This window comes from Anser anser, assembly GCF_964211835.1.
Source record: "Anser anser genome assembly, chromosome: 3".
Taxonomy (NCBI): Eukaryota; Metazoa; Chordata; class Aves; order Anseriformes; family Anatidae; genus Anser; species Anser anser.
This window is the reverse complement of record NC_139722.1, coordinates 111,587,221-111,602,625: the sequence shown is the minus strand read 5'-3', so window position 1 is coordinate 111,602,625 and position 15,405 is coordinate 111,587,221. Positions and strand designations below refer to the sequence as shown.

The 15,405-nt window shown below is 49.8% G+C and overlaps 2 long non-coding RNA genes across 2 annotated transcripts in view; one reads left to right on the top strand and one right to left on the bottom strand.

The window, feature by feature from the left end:
• Positions 1-15,405, top strand: part of LOC310897992 — a 927,268-nt gene that overhangs the window by 249,539 nt on the left and 662,324 nt on the right. The window contains exon 3 of the long non-coding RNA XR_014582875.1: positions 666-838. This is a non-coding gene — a long non-coding RNA (uncharacterized lncRNA). The remainder of the gene's footprint in view (positions 1-665; positions 839-15,405) is intronic.
• The window catches only part of LOC310897994, a 149,296-nt gene that overhangs the window by 25,210 nt on the left and 108,681 nt on the right, over positions 1-15,405 (bottom strand). The window contains exon 2 of the long non-coding RNA XR_014582877.1: positions 4,830-6,332. This is a non-coding gene — a long non-coding RNA (uncharacterized lncRNA). The remainder of the gene's footprint in view (positions 1-4,829; positions 6,333-15,405) is intronic.

Sequence of the window (15,405 nt, the reverse complement as noted above, 5' to 3'; positions counted from 1 at the left end):
TTACAAATAGGGCGATTGGAAGAAATGTTATTGAGTATTGGTCTATTTTTAGGCTCAGGGGGATTTTAAAGTTTATAATGAATTTTCACTCCCAGTGGCAGGTGACAGATTCTACTCCCGAGTAGATGAATGCGGTTGTAGGGGCTAGGCTAATTAGGAATGCGGTTTTAACAGCGCGGGTGGTGGCTTGTGGGGTGTTTTTAAAGTTTTTAAATAGAAATGGCAGGATGATTGGGGTTAGGAGGATTGTCAGCGTGAGTAGTGTGAGGGAGTTGATTAGTAGTGTGGGGTTCACTACTTTTACTTGGATTTGCACCAAGATGGGTGGTTCCTAAGACCAGTGGATTGCTGTTATCCTTTAAAAGTAAGGGGGCTGAGGTTTTAGGCTCAGATGTAAGAGTTAGCAGCTCTTGTTGGTTAAACCCTCCCCTCGGCAGGTAAGAAGGTTTGAACTTCTATTCTTAGAATCACAGTCTAATGTTTGGTTTAAACTATACTTGCATGAGGGGATTCCGGAGATCAGTTCGGGTTTGAGGATTAGGAGGAATATTGGGATAATGTGGAGTGTTATGAGCGGGTGTTCTCGCGTGGTTGAGTTTTGCATAGATGTGATGTGGGAGGGGATTGAGCCTCGTTGGGTCATTAGTAGTATGAATAAGGTGTAGGAGGCGGTTAGTAGGGTTGCGATTCCTGTTAGGATGATCGTGAAGGCAGATCAGTTGAATAAGGTGATTATAATGGTTAGCTCTGCTATGAGGTTTGTTGTTGGGGGTAAGGCTATGTTTGTTAGATTGGCCAGCAATCATCAGGTAGCTATGAGTGGTAGGAGAGGTTGTAGGCCTCGTGTGAGTAGTAGAATTCGGCTGTGCGTACGTTCATAGTTTGTGTTGGCTAGGCAGAATAGTATGGAGGAAGTTAGTCCATGGGAAATTATTAGGATCATTGCCCCTGAGAATGATCAGTGGGTTTGGATTATTCCTGCGGCGATAACTAGGCCTATGTGGCTAACGGATGAATAAGCGATTAGTGATTTTAGGTCTGTCTGTCGTAGGCAGATTGAGCTAGTCATTAGGGCGCCTCATAGGGCCAGGGTTAGGAAGGGGTAGTGCAGGAGGTTGGACAGTGGGCCCATAAATAGAGTGACTCGTATAATTCCGTATCCTCCTAGCTTTAGTAGTAGGGCGGCGAGGAGTATTGAGCCTGCGATGGGTGCTTCTACGTGGGCTTTTGGCAGTCAGAGGTGTAGGCCGTATAGTGGGGCTTTTACTATGAATGCTATGAGCAGTGCTAGACCTGATAGTATTCCTGTCCATGAGGTGGATAGGGTTGGGTGGGTTAGTTGTAGGGTTGGCAGGTGCAGGGTGCCAATTTTCACGTATAGGTGTATGATTGTGATTAGCAGGGGTAGAGAGCTTACTGGCGTGTAGAATAGCAGGTAGATGCCAGCGCTTAGGCGTTCTGGTTGGTTCCCCCATCGGGTGATTAAGATTAGGGTGGGAATGAGGGTTGCTTCAAATGAGATGTAAAATAGTGCTAGTTCTGTGGTGGAAAAGGCTAGTAGGATGAATGGCTGGACTGCGACTAAGGTTGAGATAAAGATTCGTTTGCGTTGTAGGGGTTCTTGTTGCAGGTGGTTTTGGCTTGCTATGATTATGAGTGGGAGTAGTCAGCAGGATAGTACTAGGAGGGGGGATGAGATTTGGTCAATTCCTGTTCAGTTGGATAAAAATTTGTAGGGGTAGTAGGTTGGGATTAATCACTGTAGGCTTAGGGCAGCGATTAGGAGGCTGTATAAGGTGGTGTTAGTCCATAGAAATTTTGGTGGAGACAGCAGGGCTGTTGGAAGAAGTATGATTGTGGGTAGGATGATTTTTAGCATTGCAGGAGGTTTAGGTTGTGTAGATGGTCGGAGCCATGTGTGCGGGTGGAGGCTACTAGGATGGCCAGGCCTGTGCCCGCCTCACACGCTGAGAAGGTTAGCATGAGAATTGGTACCATGGTGAATGAGGAGACTTGGTTTTCGATGGATCATATTGATAGGCCTACGAATATCGATAATATTATGCTTTCAAGGCATAGTAGGGCGGATACTAGGTGGGTTCGGTGGAAGGCTAGCCCTAGTCCGCTGAAAATGAAGGCTGAGTAGAAGCTTAAATGTAGGGGCGACATAAGAAAGTTACAGGGTTGGCTGTAATCTGCTGGGTCGAAACCAGCTATCTTTTTGGTTAGACTAACTTTCTGTTATTCTGCTCATTCTAGGCCCCCTTGAATTCACTCGTAGGCCAGTCCGAGTGTTAGGAGAAGGAGGATCACTACAGTTCAGGTGAGGGTCATTAGGGGGGATTGGAGTTGGACGGCTCATGGCAGGGGGAGTAGGAGGGCGATTTCTAGGTCGAATAGGACGAACAGGATGGCTACTGAGGAAGAATCGGACTGAGAATGGTAATCGAGCAGATCCAAGTGGGTCGAATCCACATTCGTACGGTGAGAGTTTCTCTGAGTCGGGGTTTATTTGGGCGAGTCAGAAGTTTAATGCGGTTAGGGCGGCGCTTAGGATTGATGATAGGGCGAATATGAACATGAGTGCGTTCATTGCTCTCCTCTGGGTTTATACCAGATTCTAGAGATTGGAAGTCAATTGTAATTAATATACTAGAAGAGCAAGATCCTCATCAGTAGATGGTTATGTAGAGGAATAGTCAGATGACGTCTACGAAGTGTCAGTATCAGGCTGCTGCCTCGAATCCGAAGTGGTGGTCTGATGTAAAGTGGAACTTGATCAGTCGGAAGAGGCAGACGGTCAGGAAGGAGGATCCGATGATTACGTGGAGTCCGTGGAATCCAGTGGCAACGAAGAAGGTAGATCCGTAGACGCTATCGGCGATTGAGAATGGGGCTTCGTGGTATTCTATTGCTTGTAGGGCTGTGAAGTAGAATCCCAGGAGGATCGTTAGGGTTAGGGCGTGGATGGCGTGTTTTCGGTTTCCTTCTGTGATGCTGTGATGGGCTCACGTTACGGTAACGCCTGAGGCTAGTAGGATGGCTGTGTTTAGTAGGGGGACTTCTATCGGGTTGAGTGGTTTAATTCCTGTTGGGGGTCATTGGCCTCCTAGTTCTGGGGTTGGGGCCAGGCTCGAGTGGAAGAACGCTCAGAAGAACCCTAAGAAGAAGAATGCTTCGGATGTGATGAAAAGGATTATGCCGTATCGTAGGCCTTTTTGGACTGTGGGAGTGTGATGGCCTTGGAAGGTGCTTTCTCGTACAATGTCTCGTCATCATTGGAGTATTACTAGGAGTATTGAGATGAGGCCTAGGGTTAGTAGTATGGATGAGTTGTAGTGGAATCACATGATTAATCCTGAGGTTGTGAGTAGGGCGGCGGCTGCCCCGAAGATTGGTCAAGGGCTTGGGTCAACTATGTGGTATGAGTGTGCTTGGTGTGCCATTAGATGTTTTCTTGTAAGTATAGGCTTAGAAGGAGCACGAAGACGTAGGCCTGGATTATGGCTACTGCTACTTCTAGGATGGTTAGGAGTAGTAGGATGATTATTGTTAGGATGGATACTGCAGGAAGGGTGGGTATTAATGCAATGGAGGCTGTAGAGATGAGTTGGATGAGTAAGTGTCCTGCTGTAAGGTTGGCTGTAAGGCGGACTCCGAGGGCTAGGGGGCGGATTAGTAGGCTGGTTGTTTCGATCAGGATTAGTGCGGGGATTAGGGGTGTAGGGGTACCTTCGGGTAATAGGTGGGCTAAAGAGGCTGATGGTTGGTTTCGTAGGCCTGTTAGTAGTGTGGCGAGCCATAGTGGGAAGGCTAGGGCTATGTTCATAGATAGTTGGGTGGTTGGGGTGAATGTATATGGAAGGAGGCCTAGAAGGTTGATTGTAAGAAGTATGATTATTAGGGATGTAAATATTATGGCTCATTTGTGGCCATTTTTGTTGAGTGGGACTATTAGTTGTTTTGTGATTAGGTGAAGGAGTCATGTTTGGATAGTAGAAAGGCGGTTGTTGATTCATCGGTTGTTTGGGGACGGGAATAGTAGGGCTGGGAAGAGTAGGGATAGTAGGATTAAGGGGATGCCGAATAGATTGGGGCTGGAAAATTGGTCAAAGAAGCTTAGGTTCATGGTCAGGATCATGGTGTGGGTTTGGTAGTGAGGGAGGTCTTATTTGATGGGGGGTTGGTTGTGGTGAAGGCTAGTAGTTTTGGTTGGATGAGGAGTGCTAGGGTTAATCAGGTTATAATTATGATTGAAAATCATGGTGCGGGGTTAAGCTGTGGCATATCATTAAGGAGGGGGAAGTCCCTCTTTGGCTAGCTTAAAAGGCTAGTGCTGTTGCATAGCTTCTTAATGATTAGGATGATGATAGAAGGGACGATCAGGCCTCGAAATGTGGGAGTGGGGTTGATTCTACTACAATGGGTATGTAGCTGTGATTAGCCCCGCAAATTTCTGAGCATTGTCCGTAAAAAATCCCAGGCCGGGTGGTAATGAATGAAGTTTGGTTTAGTCGGCCTGGGATTGCGTCTGTTTTAACTCCGAGCGTTGGGACTGCTCAGGAGTGGAGTACGTCTCCTGCAGTAATGATCACGCGGATGGGGGATTCTATTGGGATAACTACGCGGTGGTCAACTTCTAGCAGTCGGAAGTGGCCGTTGGGTAAGTCTGGGGTGGGCACTATGTAGGAGTCGAATGATAGGTCTTTGAAGTCTGTGTATTCGTAGCTTCAGTATCATCGGTGGCCGATGGCTTTTAGGGTGAGGTCTGGTTCATCGATTTTGTCCATTATGTAGAGGATTTGTAGGGATGGGAGGGCGAGGAGTACCAGGACGATAGCAGGTAGGATTGTCCAGATCAGCTCTACTTCTTGGGCGTCTACAGCATTGGACGAGAGTTTTTCTGTTAGTATGTGGGCTAAAAGGTAGAGAACTAGGCTGCAGATAGCTAGGGCAACGATTAGGGCGTGGTCGTGGAATTCAACGAGTTCTTCTATGATGGGTGATGAGGCGTCTTGGAATCCTAGTTGGGAGTGGTTGGCCACATGAGATGTACAGGATTTTTACCTGTGATTTAGTCTTGACAAGGCTATGTAATTGGTTTACTAACGTCACATAAGAAAGAAGCATGAGCGGTTAATGCAGTTGGCTTGAAACCAGCATGTGAGGGTTCGATTCCTTCCTTTCTTGTACTTGGACGAAGGCCGGTTCCTCGAAAGTATGGTATGGGGGAGGGCAGCCGTGGATTCATTCAACGTTTGTGGTAGTTAGTTCTGGTTGTAGGACTTTTCGTTTGGCCGGAAAGGCTTCTCAGATGATGAATATTAGTATGATTACGGCTACTATTGAGATTAGGGAGCCGATGGAGGAAATGGTGTTTCATAGTGTGTAGGCGTCGGGATAGTCCGAGTATCGTCGGGGTATTCCTGCTAGGCCTAGGAAGTGCTGGGGGAAGAACGTTAGGTTTACTCTTGTAAATATTACCCCGAAGTGGGCTTTTGCTCATGTTTGGTGTAGGGTAAACCCAGTGAGTAGTGGGAATCAGTGAGTAAATCCTGCTAGAATGGCAAAGACGGCGCCTATGGATAGGACGTAGTGGAAGTGGGCAACTACGTAGTACGTGTCGTGCAGGGCGATGTCTAGGGAAGAGTTTGCAAGAACGATTCCTGTTAATCCTCCGATGGTAAATAGGAAGATAAATCCTAGAGCTCATAGTATTGGGGGGGGGTCTCATTTGATTGTTCCTCCGTGCAGGGTGGCTAGTCAGCTAAATACTTTGATTCCGGTAGGGATGGCAATGATTATAGTGGCTGATGTAAAGTAGGCTCGGGTATCAACGTCTATTCCTACTGTAAACATGTGGTGAGCTCAGACGATGAATCCTAGGAAGCCGATGGATAGTATGGCTCAGACTATTCCCATGTAGCCGAAGGGCTCCTTTTTGCCTGAGTAGTACGTGACTACGTGTGAGATGATTCCGAACCCCGGTAGGATCAGAATATAGACTTCTGGGTGTCCGAAGAATCAGAATAGGTGTTGGTACAGGATTGGGTCTCCTCCTCCAGCGGGGTCGAAGAATGTGGTGTTTAGGTTTCGATCAGTTAGTAATATTGTAATACCGGCGGCGAGTACGGGGAGTGATAGAAGGAGTAGGATGGCGGTAATTAGTACGGATCAGACAAATAGTGGGGTTTGGTATTGTGAGAGTGCGGGGGGTTTTATGTTGATGGCTGTGGTGATAAAGTTGATGGCCCCAAGGATGGAGGAGATACCGGCTAAGTGGAGTGAGAAGATAGCCAGGTCTACTGAAGCTCCGGCGTGGGCAAGGTTACCTGCTAGGGGAGGGTAGACAGTTCAGCCTGTGCCGGCGCCAGCTTCTACAGTGGATGAGACTAGTAGTAGGAGGAATGATGGGGGGAGGAGTCAAAAGCTTATGTTGTTTATTCGCGGGAATGCTATGTCGGGGGCACCGATTATGAGGGGGACTACTCAGTTGCCGAATCCTCCGATCATGAGCGGATGCAGTGCAGTGAGTCCAGAGAGTGCACTGGCACCACTGGGCATGCAGTGCAGTGAGTCCAGAGAGTGCACTGGCACCACTGGGGATGCAATTCAGTGACTCCAGAGAGTGCACTGGCACCACTGGGGATGCAGTGCAGTGAGTCCAAAGACTTCACTGGCAAAACTGGGGATGCAGTGCAGTGAGTCCAGAGAGTGCACTGGCACCACTGGGGATGCAGTGCAGTGAGTCCAGAGATTGCACTGGCACCACCGGGGATGCAGTGCAGTGAGTCCAGAGAGTGCACTGGCACCACTGGGGATGCACTGCAGTGAGTCCAGAGAGTGCACTGGCACCACTGGTGATGCAGTACAGTGAGTCCAGAGAGTGCACTGGCACCACTGGGGATGCACTGCAGTGAGTCCAGAGAGTGCACTGGCACCACTGGGGATGCACTACAGTGAGTCCAGAGATTGCACTGGCACCACTGGGGATGCAGTGCACTGAGTCCAGAGAGTGCACTGGCACCACTGGGGATGCAGTGCATTGAGTCCAGAGAGTGCACTGGCACAACTGGGGATGCACTTCAGTGAGTCCAGAGAGTGCACTGACACGACTGGGGATGCAGTGCAGTGAGTCCAGAGAGTGCACTGGCACCACTGGGGATGCAGTGCAGTAAGTCCAGAGAGTGCATTGGCACCACTGGGGATGCAGTGCAGTGAGTCCAGAGAGTGCACTGGCACCACTGGGGATGCAGTGCAGTGAGTCCAGAGAGTGCACTGGCACCACTGGGGATGCAGTCCAGTGAGTCCAGTGAGTACACTGGCACCACTGGGGATGCAGCGCAGTGACTGCAGAGAGTACACTGGCACCACCGGGGATTCACTGCAGTGAGTCCAGAGAGTGCACTGGCACCACCTGTGATGCAGTGCAGTGAGTCCAGTGAGTGCACTGGCACCACTGGGGGTGCAGTACAGTGAGTCCAGAGAGTGCACTGACACCACTGGGGATGCAGTCCACTCATTCACTGGACTCACTGGACTGCATCACCAGTGGTGCCAGTGCACTCTCTGGACTCAATGCACTACATCCCCTGTGGTGCCAGTGCACTCTCTGGACTCACTGCACTGCATCCCCAGTGGTGCCAGTGTACTCTCTGGACTCACTGCACTGCATCCCCAGTGGTGCCAGAGCACTCTCTGGACTCACTGCACTGCATCCCCAGTGGTGCCAGTGCACTCTCTGGACTCACTGCACTGTATCCGCAGTGGTGTCAGTGCACTCTCTGTACTCACTGAAGTGCATCCCCAGTGGTGCCAGTGCACTCTCTGGACTCACTGCACTGCATCCCCAGTGGTGCCAGTGCACTCTCTGGACTCACTGCACTGCATCCCCAGTGGTACCAGTGCAATCTCTGGACTCACTGTAGTGCATCACCAGTGGTGCCAGTGCACTCTCTGGACTCACTGCAGTGCATCCCCAGTGGTGCCAGTGCACTCTCTGGACTCACTGTACTGCATCACCAGTGGTGCCAGTGCACTCTCTGGACTCACAGCAGTGCATCCCCAGTGGTGCCAGTGCACTCTCTGGACTCACTGCACTGCAGCCCCAGTGGTGCCAATGTACTCTCTGGACTCACTGCACTGCATCCCCAGTGGTGCCAGTGAAGTCTCTGGACTCACTGCACTGCATCCCCAGTGGTGCCAGTGCACTCTCTGGACTCACTGAAGTGCATCCCCAGTGGTGCCAGTGAAGTCTCTGGACTCACTGCACTGCATCCCCACTGCTGCCAGTGTACTCTCTGGACTCACTGCACTGCATCCCCAGTGGTGCCAGTGCACTCTCTGGACTCACTGCACTGCATCCCCAGTGGTGCCAGTGCACTCTCTCGAGTCACTCCACTACATCCCCAGTGGTGCCAGTGCACTCACTGGACTCACTGTACTGCATCATCGGTGGTGCCAGTGCACTCTCTGGACTCACTGCACTGCATCCCCAGTGGTGCCAGTGCACTCTCTGGACTCACTGCACTGCAGGCCCAGTGGTACCAGTGCACTCACTGGACTCACTGTACTGCATCACCAGTGGTGCCAGTGCACTCTCTGGACTCACTGCACTGCATCCCCAGTGGTTCCAGTGCATTCACTGGACTCACTGTACTGCATCTCCAGTGGTGCCAGTGCACTCTCTGGACTCACTGCACTGCATCCCCAGTGGTGCCAGTGAGCTCTCTGGACTCACTGCACTGCATCCCCAGTGGTGCCAGTGTACTCACAGGATTCACTGCACTGCATCCCCAGTGGTGCCAGTGCACTCTCTGGACTCACTGAAGTGCATTCTCAGTGGTGCCAGTGCACTCTCTGGGCTCACTGAAGTGCATCCCCAGTGGTGCCAGTACACTCACTGGACTCACTGCACTGCATCCCCAGTGGTGCCAGTGCACTCTCTGGACTCACTGCACTGCATCCCCAGTGGTGCCAGTGCACTCTCTGGACTCACTGCACTGCATCCCCAGTGGTGCCAGAGCACTCTCTGGACTCACTGCACTGCATCCCCAGTGGTGCCAGTGCACTCTCTGGACTCACTGCACTGCATCCCCAGTCATGTTAGTGCACTCTCTGGACTCACAGCAGTGCATCCCCAGTTGTGCCAGTGCACTCTCTGGACTCACTGCAGTGCATCCCCAGTGGTGCCAGTGCACTCTCTGGACTCACTGCACTGCATCCCCAGTGGTGCCAGTGCACTCTCTGGACTCACTGCACTGCAGCCCCGGTGGTGCCAGTGCAATCTCTGGACTCATTGCACTGCATCCCCAGTGGTGCCAGTGCACTCTCTGGACTCACTGCACTGCATCCCCAGTTTTGCCAGTGAAGTCTTTGGACTCACTGCACTGCATCCCCAGTGGTGCCAGTGCACTCTCTGGAGTCACTGAAGTGCATCCCCAGTGGTGCCAGTGCACTCTCTGGACTCACTGCACTGCATGCCCAGTGGTGCCAGTGCACTCTCTGGACTCACTGCACTGCATCCGCTCATGATCGGAGGATTCGGCAACTGAGTAGTCCCCCTCATAATCGGTGCCCCCGACATAGCATTCCCGCGAATAAACAACATAAGCTTTTGACTCCTCCCCCCATCATTCCTCCTACTACTAGTCTCATCCACTGTAGAAGCTGGCGCCGGCACAGGCTGAACTGTCTACCCTCCCCTAGCAGGTAACCTTGCCCACGCCGGAGCTTCAGTAGACCTGGCTATCTTCTCACTCCACTTAGCCGGTATCTCCTCCATCCTTGGGGCCATCAACTTTATCACCACAGCCATCAACATAAAACCCCCCGCACTCTCACAATACCAAACCCCACTATTTGTCTGATCCGTACTAATTACCGCCATCCTACTCCTTCTATCACTCCCCGTACTCGCCGCCGGTATTACAATATTACTAACTGATCGAAACCTAAACACCACATTCTTCGACCCCGCTGGAGGAGGAGACCCAATCCTGTACCAACACCTATTCTGATTCTTCGGACACCCAGAAGTCTATATTCTGATCCTACCGGGGTTCGGAATCATCTCACACGTAGTCATGTACTACTCAGGCAAAAAGGAGCCCTTCGGCTACATGGGAATAGTCTGAGCCATACTATCCATCGGCTTCCTAGGATTCATCGTCTGAGCTCACCACATGTTTACAGTAGGAATAGACGTTGATACCCGAGCCTACTTTACATCAGCCACTATAATCATTGCCATCCCTACCGGAATCAAAGTATTTAGCTGACTAGCCACCCTGCACGGAGGAACAATCAAATGAGACCCCCCCAATACTATGAGCTCTAGGATTTATCTTCCTATTTACCATCGGAGGATTAACAGGAATCGTTCTTGCAAACTCTTCCCTAGACATCGCCCTGCACGACACGTACTACGTAGTTGCCCACTTCCACTACGTCCTATCCATAGGCGCCGTCTTTGCCATTCTAGCAGGATTTACTCACTGATTCCCACTACTCACTGGGTTTACCCTACACCAAACATGAGCAAAAGCCCACTTCAGGGTAATATTTACAAGAGTAAACCTAACGTTCTTCCCCCAGCACTTCCTAGGCCTAGCAGGAATACCCCGACGATACTCGGACTATCCCGACGCCTACACACTATGAAACACCATTTCCTCCATCGGCTCCCTAATCTCAATAGTAGCCGTAATCATACTAATATTCATCATCTGAGAAGCCTTTCCGGCCAAACGAAAAGTCCTACAACCAGAACTAACTACCACAAACGTTGAATGAATCCACGGCTGCCCTCCCCCATACCATACTTTCGAGGAACCGGCCTTCGTCCAAGTACAAGAAAGGAAGGAATCGAACCCTCACATGCTGGTTTCAAGCCAACTGCATTAACCGCTCATGCTTCTTTCTTATGAGACGTTAGTAAACCAATTACATAGCCTTGTCAAGACTAAATCACAGGTAAAAATCCTGTACATCTCATGTGGCCAACCACTCCCAACTAGGATTCCAAGACGCCTCATCACCCATCATAGAAGAACTCGTTGAATTCCACGACCACGCCCTAATCGTTGCCCTAGCTATCTGCAGCCTAGTTCTCTACCTTTTAGCCCACATACTAACAGAAAAACTCTCGTCCAATGCTGTAGACGCCCAAGAAGTAGAGCTGATCTGGACAATCCTACCTGCTATCGTCCTGGTACTCCTCGCCCTCCCATCCCTACAAATCCTCTACATAATGGACAAAATCGATGAACCAGACCTCACCCTAAAAGCCATCGGCCACCGATGATACTGAAGCTACGAATACACAGACTTCAAAGACCTATCATTCGACTCCTACATAGTGCCCACCCCAGACTTACCCAACGGCCACTTCCGACTGCTAGAAGTTGACCACCGCGTAGTTATCCCAATAGAATCCCCCATCCGCGTGATCATTACTGCAGGAGACGTACTCCACTCCTGAGCAGTCCCAACGCTCGGAGTTAAAACAGACGCAATCCCAGGCCGACTAAACCAAACTTCATTCATTACCACCCGGCCTGGGATTTTTTACGGACAATGCTCAGAAATTTGCGGGGCTAATCACAGCTACATACCCATTGTAGTAGAATCAACCCCACTCCCACATTTCGAGGCCTGATCGTCCCTTCTATCATCATCCTAATCATTAAGAAGCTATGCAACAGCACTAGCCTTTTAAGCTAGCCAAAGAGGGACTTCCCCCTCCTTAATGATATGCCACAGCTTAACCCCGCACCATGATTTTCAATCATAATTATAACCTGATTAACCCTAGCACTCCTCATCCAACCAAAACTACTAGCCTTCACCACAACCAACCCCCCATCAAATAAGACCTCCCTCACTACCAAACCCACACCATGATCCTGACCATGAACCTAAGCTTCTTTGACCAATTTTCCAGCCCCAATCTATTCGGCATCCCCTTAATCCTACTATCCCTACTCTTCCCAGCCCTACTATTCCCGTCCCCAAACAACCGATGAATCAACAACCGCCTTTCTACTATCCAAACATGACTCCTTCACCTAATCACAAAACAACTAATAGTCCCACTCAACAAAAATGGCCACAAATGAGCCATAATATTTACATCCCTAATAATCATACTTCTTACAATCAACCTTCTAGGCCTCCTTCCATATACATTCACCCCAACCACCCAACTATCTATGAACATAGCCCTAGCCTTCCCACTATGGCTCGCCACACTACTAACAGGCCTACGAAACCAACCATCAGCCTCTTTAGCCCACCTATTACCCGAAGGTACCCCTACACCCCTAATCCCCGCACTAATCCTGATCGAAACAACCAGCCTACTAATCCGCCCCCTAGCCCTCGGAGTCCGCCTTACAGCCAACCTTACAGCAGGACACTTACTCATCCAACTCATCTCTACAGCCTCCATTGCATTAATACCCACCCTTCCTGCAGTATCCATCCTAACAATAATCATCCTACTACTCCTAACCATCCTAGAAGTAGCAGTAGCCATAATCCAGGCCTACGTCTTCGTGCTCCTTCTAAGCCTATACTTACAAGAAAACATCTAATGGCACACCAAGCACACTCATACCACATAGTTGACCCAAGCCCTTGACCAATCTTCGGGGCAGCCGCCGCCCTACTCACAACCTCAGGATTAATCATGTGATTCCACTACAACTCATCCATACTACTAACCCTAGGCCTCATCTCAATACTCCTAGTAATACTCCAATGATGACGAGACATTGTACGAGAAAGCACCTTCCAAGGCCATCACACTCCCACAGTCCAAAAAGGCCTACGATACGGCATAATCCTTTTCATCACATCCGAAGCATTCTTCTTCTTAGGGTTCTTCTGAGCGTTCTTCCACTCGAGCCTGGCCCCAACCCCAGAACTAGGAGGCCAATGACCCCCAACAGGAATTAAACCACTCAACCCGATAGAAGTCCCCCTACTAAACACAGCCATCCTACTAGCCTCAGGCGTTACCGTAACGTGAGCCCATCACAGCATCACAGAAGGAAACCGAAAACACGCCATCCACGCCCTAACCCTAACGATCCTCCTGGGATTCTACTTCACAGCCCTACAAGCAATAGAATACCACGAAGCCCCATTCTCAATCGCCGATAGCGTCTACGGATCTACCTTCTTCGTTGCCACTGGATTCCACGGACTCCACGTAATCATCGGATCCTCCTTCCTGACCGTCTGCCTCTTCCGACTGATCAAGTTCCACTTTACATCAGACCACCACTTCGGATTCGAGGCAGCAGCCTGATACTGACACTTCGTAGACGTCATCTGACTATTCCTCTACATAACCATCTACTGATGAGGATCTTGCTCTTCTAGTATATTAATTACAATTGACTTCCAATCTCTAGAATCTGGTATAAACCCAGAGGAGAGCAATGAACGCACTCATGTTCATATTCGCCCTATCATCAATCCTAAGCGCCGCCCTAACCGCATTAAACTTCTGACTCGCCCAAATAAACCCCGACTCAGAGAAACTCTCACCGTACGAATGTGGATTCGACCCACTTGGATCTGCTCGATTACCATTCTCAGTCCGATTCTTCCTCAGTAGCCATCCTGTTCGTCCTATTCGACCTAGAAATCGCCCTCCTACTCCCCCTGCCATGAGCCGTCCAACTCCAATCCCCCCTAATGACCCTCACCTGAACTGTAGTGATCCTCCTTCTCCTAACACTCGGACTGGCCTACGAGTGAATTCAAGGGGGCCTAGAATGAGCAGAATAACAGAAAGTTAGTCTAACCAAAAAGATAGCTGGTTTCGACCCAGCAGATTACAGCCAACCCTGTAACTTTCTTATGTCGCCCCTACATTTAAGCTTCTACTCAGCCTTCATTTTCAGCGGACTAGGGCTAGCCTTCCACCGAACCCACCTAGTATCCGCCCTACTATGCCTTGAAAGCATAATATTATCGATATTCGTAGGCCTATCAATATGATCCATCGAAAACCAAGTCTCCTCATTCACCATGGTACCAATTCTCATGCTAACCTTCTCAGCGTGTGAGGCGGGCACAGGCCTGGCCATCCTAGTAGCCTCCACCCGCACACATGGCTCCGACCATCTACACAACCTAAACCTCCTGCAATGCTAAAAATCATCCTACCCACAATCATACTTCTTCCAACAGCCCTGCTGTCTCCACCAAAATTTCTATGGACTAACACCACCTTATACAGCCTCCTAATCGCTGCCCTAAGCCTACAGTGATTAATCCCAACCTACTACCCCTACAAATTTTTATCCAACTGAACAGGAATTGACCAAATCTCATCCCCCCTCCTAGTACTATCCTGCTGACTACTCCCACTCATAATCATAGCAAGCCAAAACCACCTGCAACAAGAACCCCTACAACGCAAACGAATCTTTATCTCAACCTTAGTCGCAGTCCAGCCATTCATCCTACTAGCCTTTTCCACCACAGAACTAGCACTATTTTACATCTCATTTGAAGCAACCCTCATTCCCACCCTAATCTTAATCACCCGATGGGGGAACCAACCAGAACGCCTAAGCGCTGGCATCTACCTGCTATTCTACACGCCAGTAAGCTCTCTACCCCTGCTAATCACAATCATACACCTATACGTGAAAATTGGCACCCTGCACCTGCCAACCCTACAACTAACCCACCCAACCCTATCCACCTCATGGACAGGAATACTATCAGGTCTAGCACTGCTCATAGCATTCATAGTAAAAGCCCCACTATACGGCCTACACCTCTGACTGCCAAAAGCCCACGTAGAAGCACCCATCGCAGGCTCAATACTCCTCGCCGCCCTACTACTAAAGCTAGGAGGATACGGAATTATACGAGTCACTCTATTTATGGGCCCACTGTCCAACCTCCTGCACTACCCCTTCCTAACCCTGGCCCTATGAGGCGCCCTAATGACTAGCTCAATCTGCCTACGACAGACAGACCTAAAATCACTAATCGCTTATTCATCCGTTAGCCACATAGGCCTAGTTATCGCCGCAGGAATAATCCAAACCCACTGATCATTCTCAGGGGCAATGATCCTAATAATTTCCCATGGACTAACTTCCTCCATACTATTCTGCCTAGCCAACACAAACTATGAACGTACGCACAGCCGAATTCTACTACTCACACGAGGCCTACAACCTCTCCTACCACTCATAGCTACCTGATGATTGCTGGCCAATCTAACAAACATAGCCTTACCCCCAACAACAAACCTCATAGCAGAGCTAACCATTATAATCACCTTATTCAACTGATCTGCCTTCACGATCATCCTAACAGGAATCGCAACCCTACTAACCGCCTCCTACACCTTATTCATACTACTAATGACCC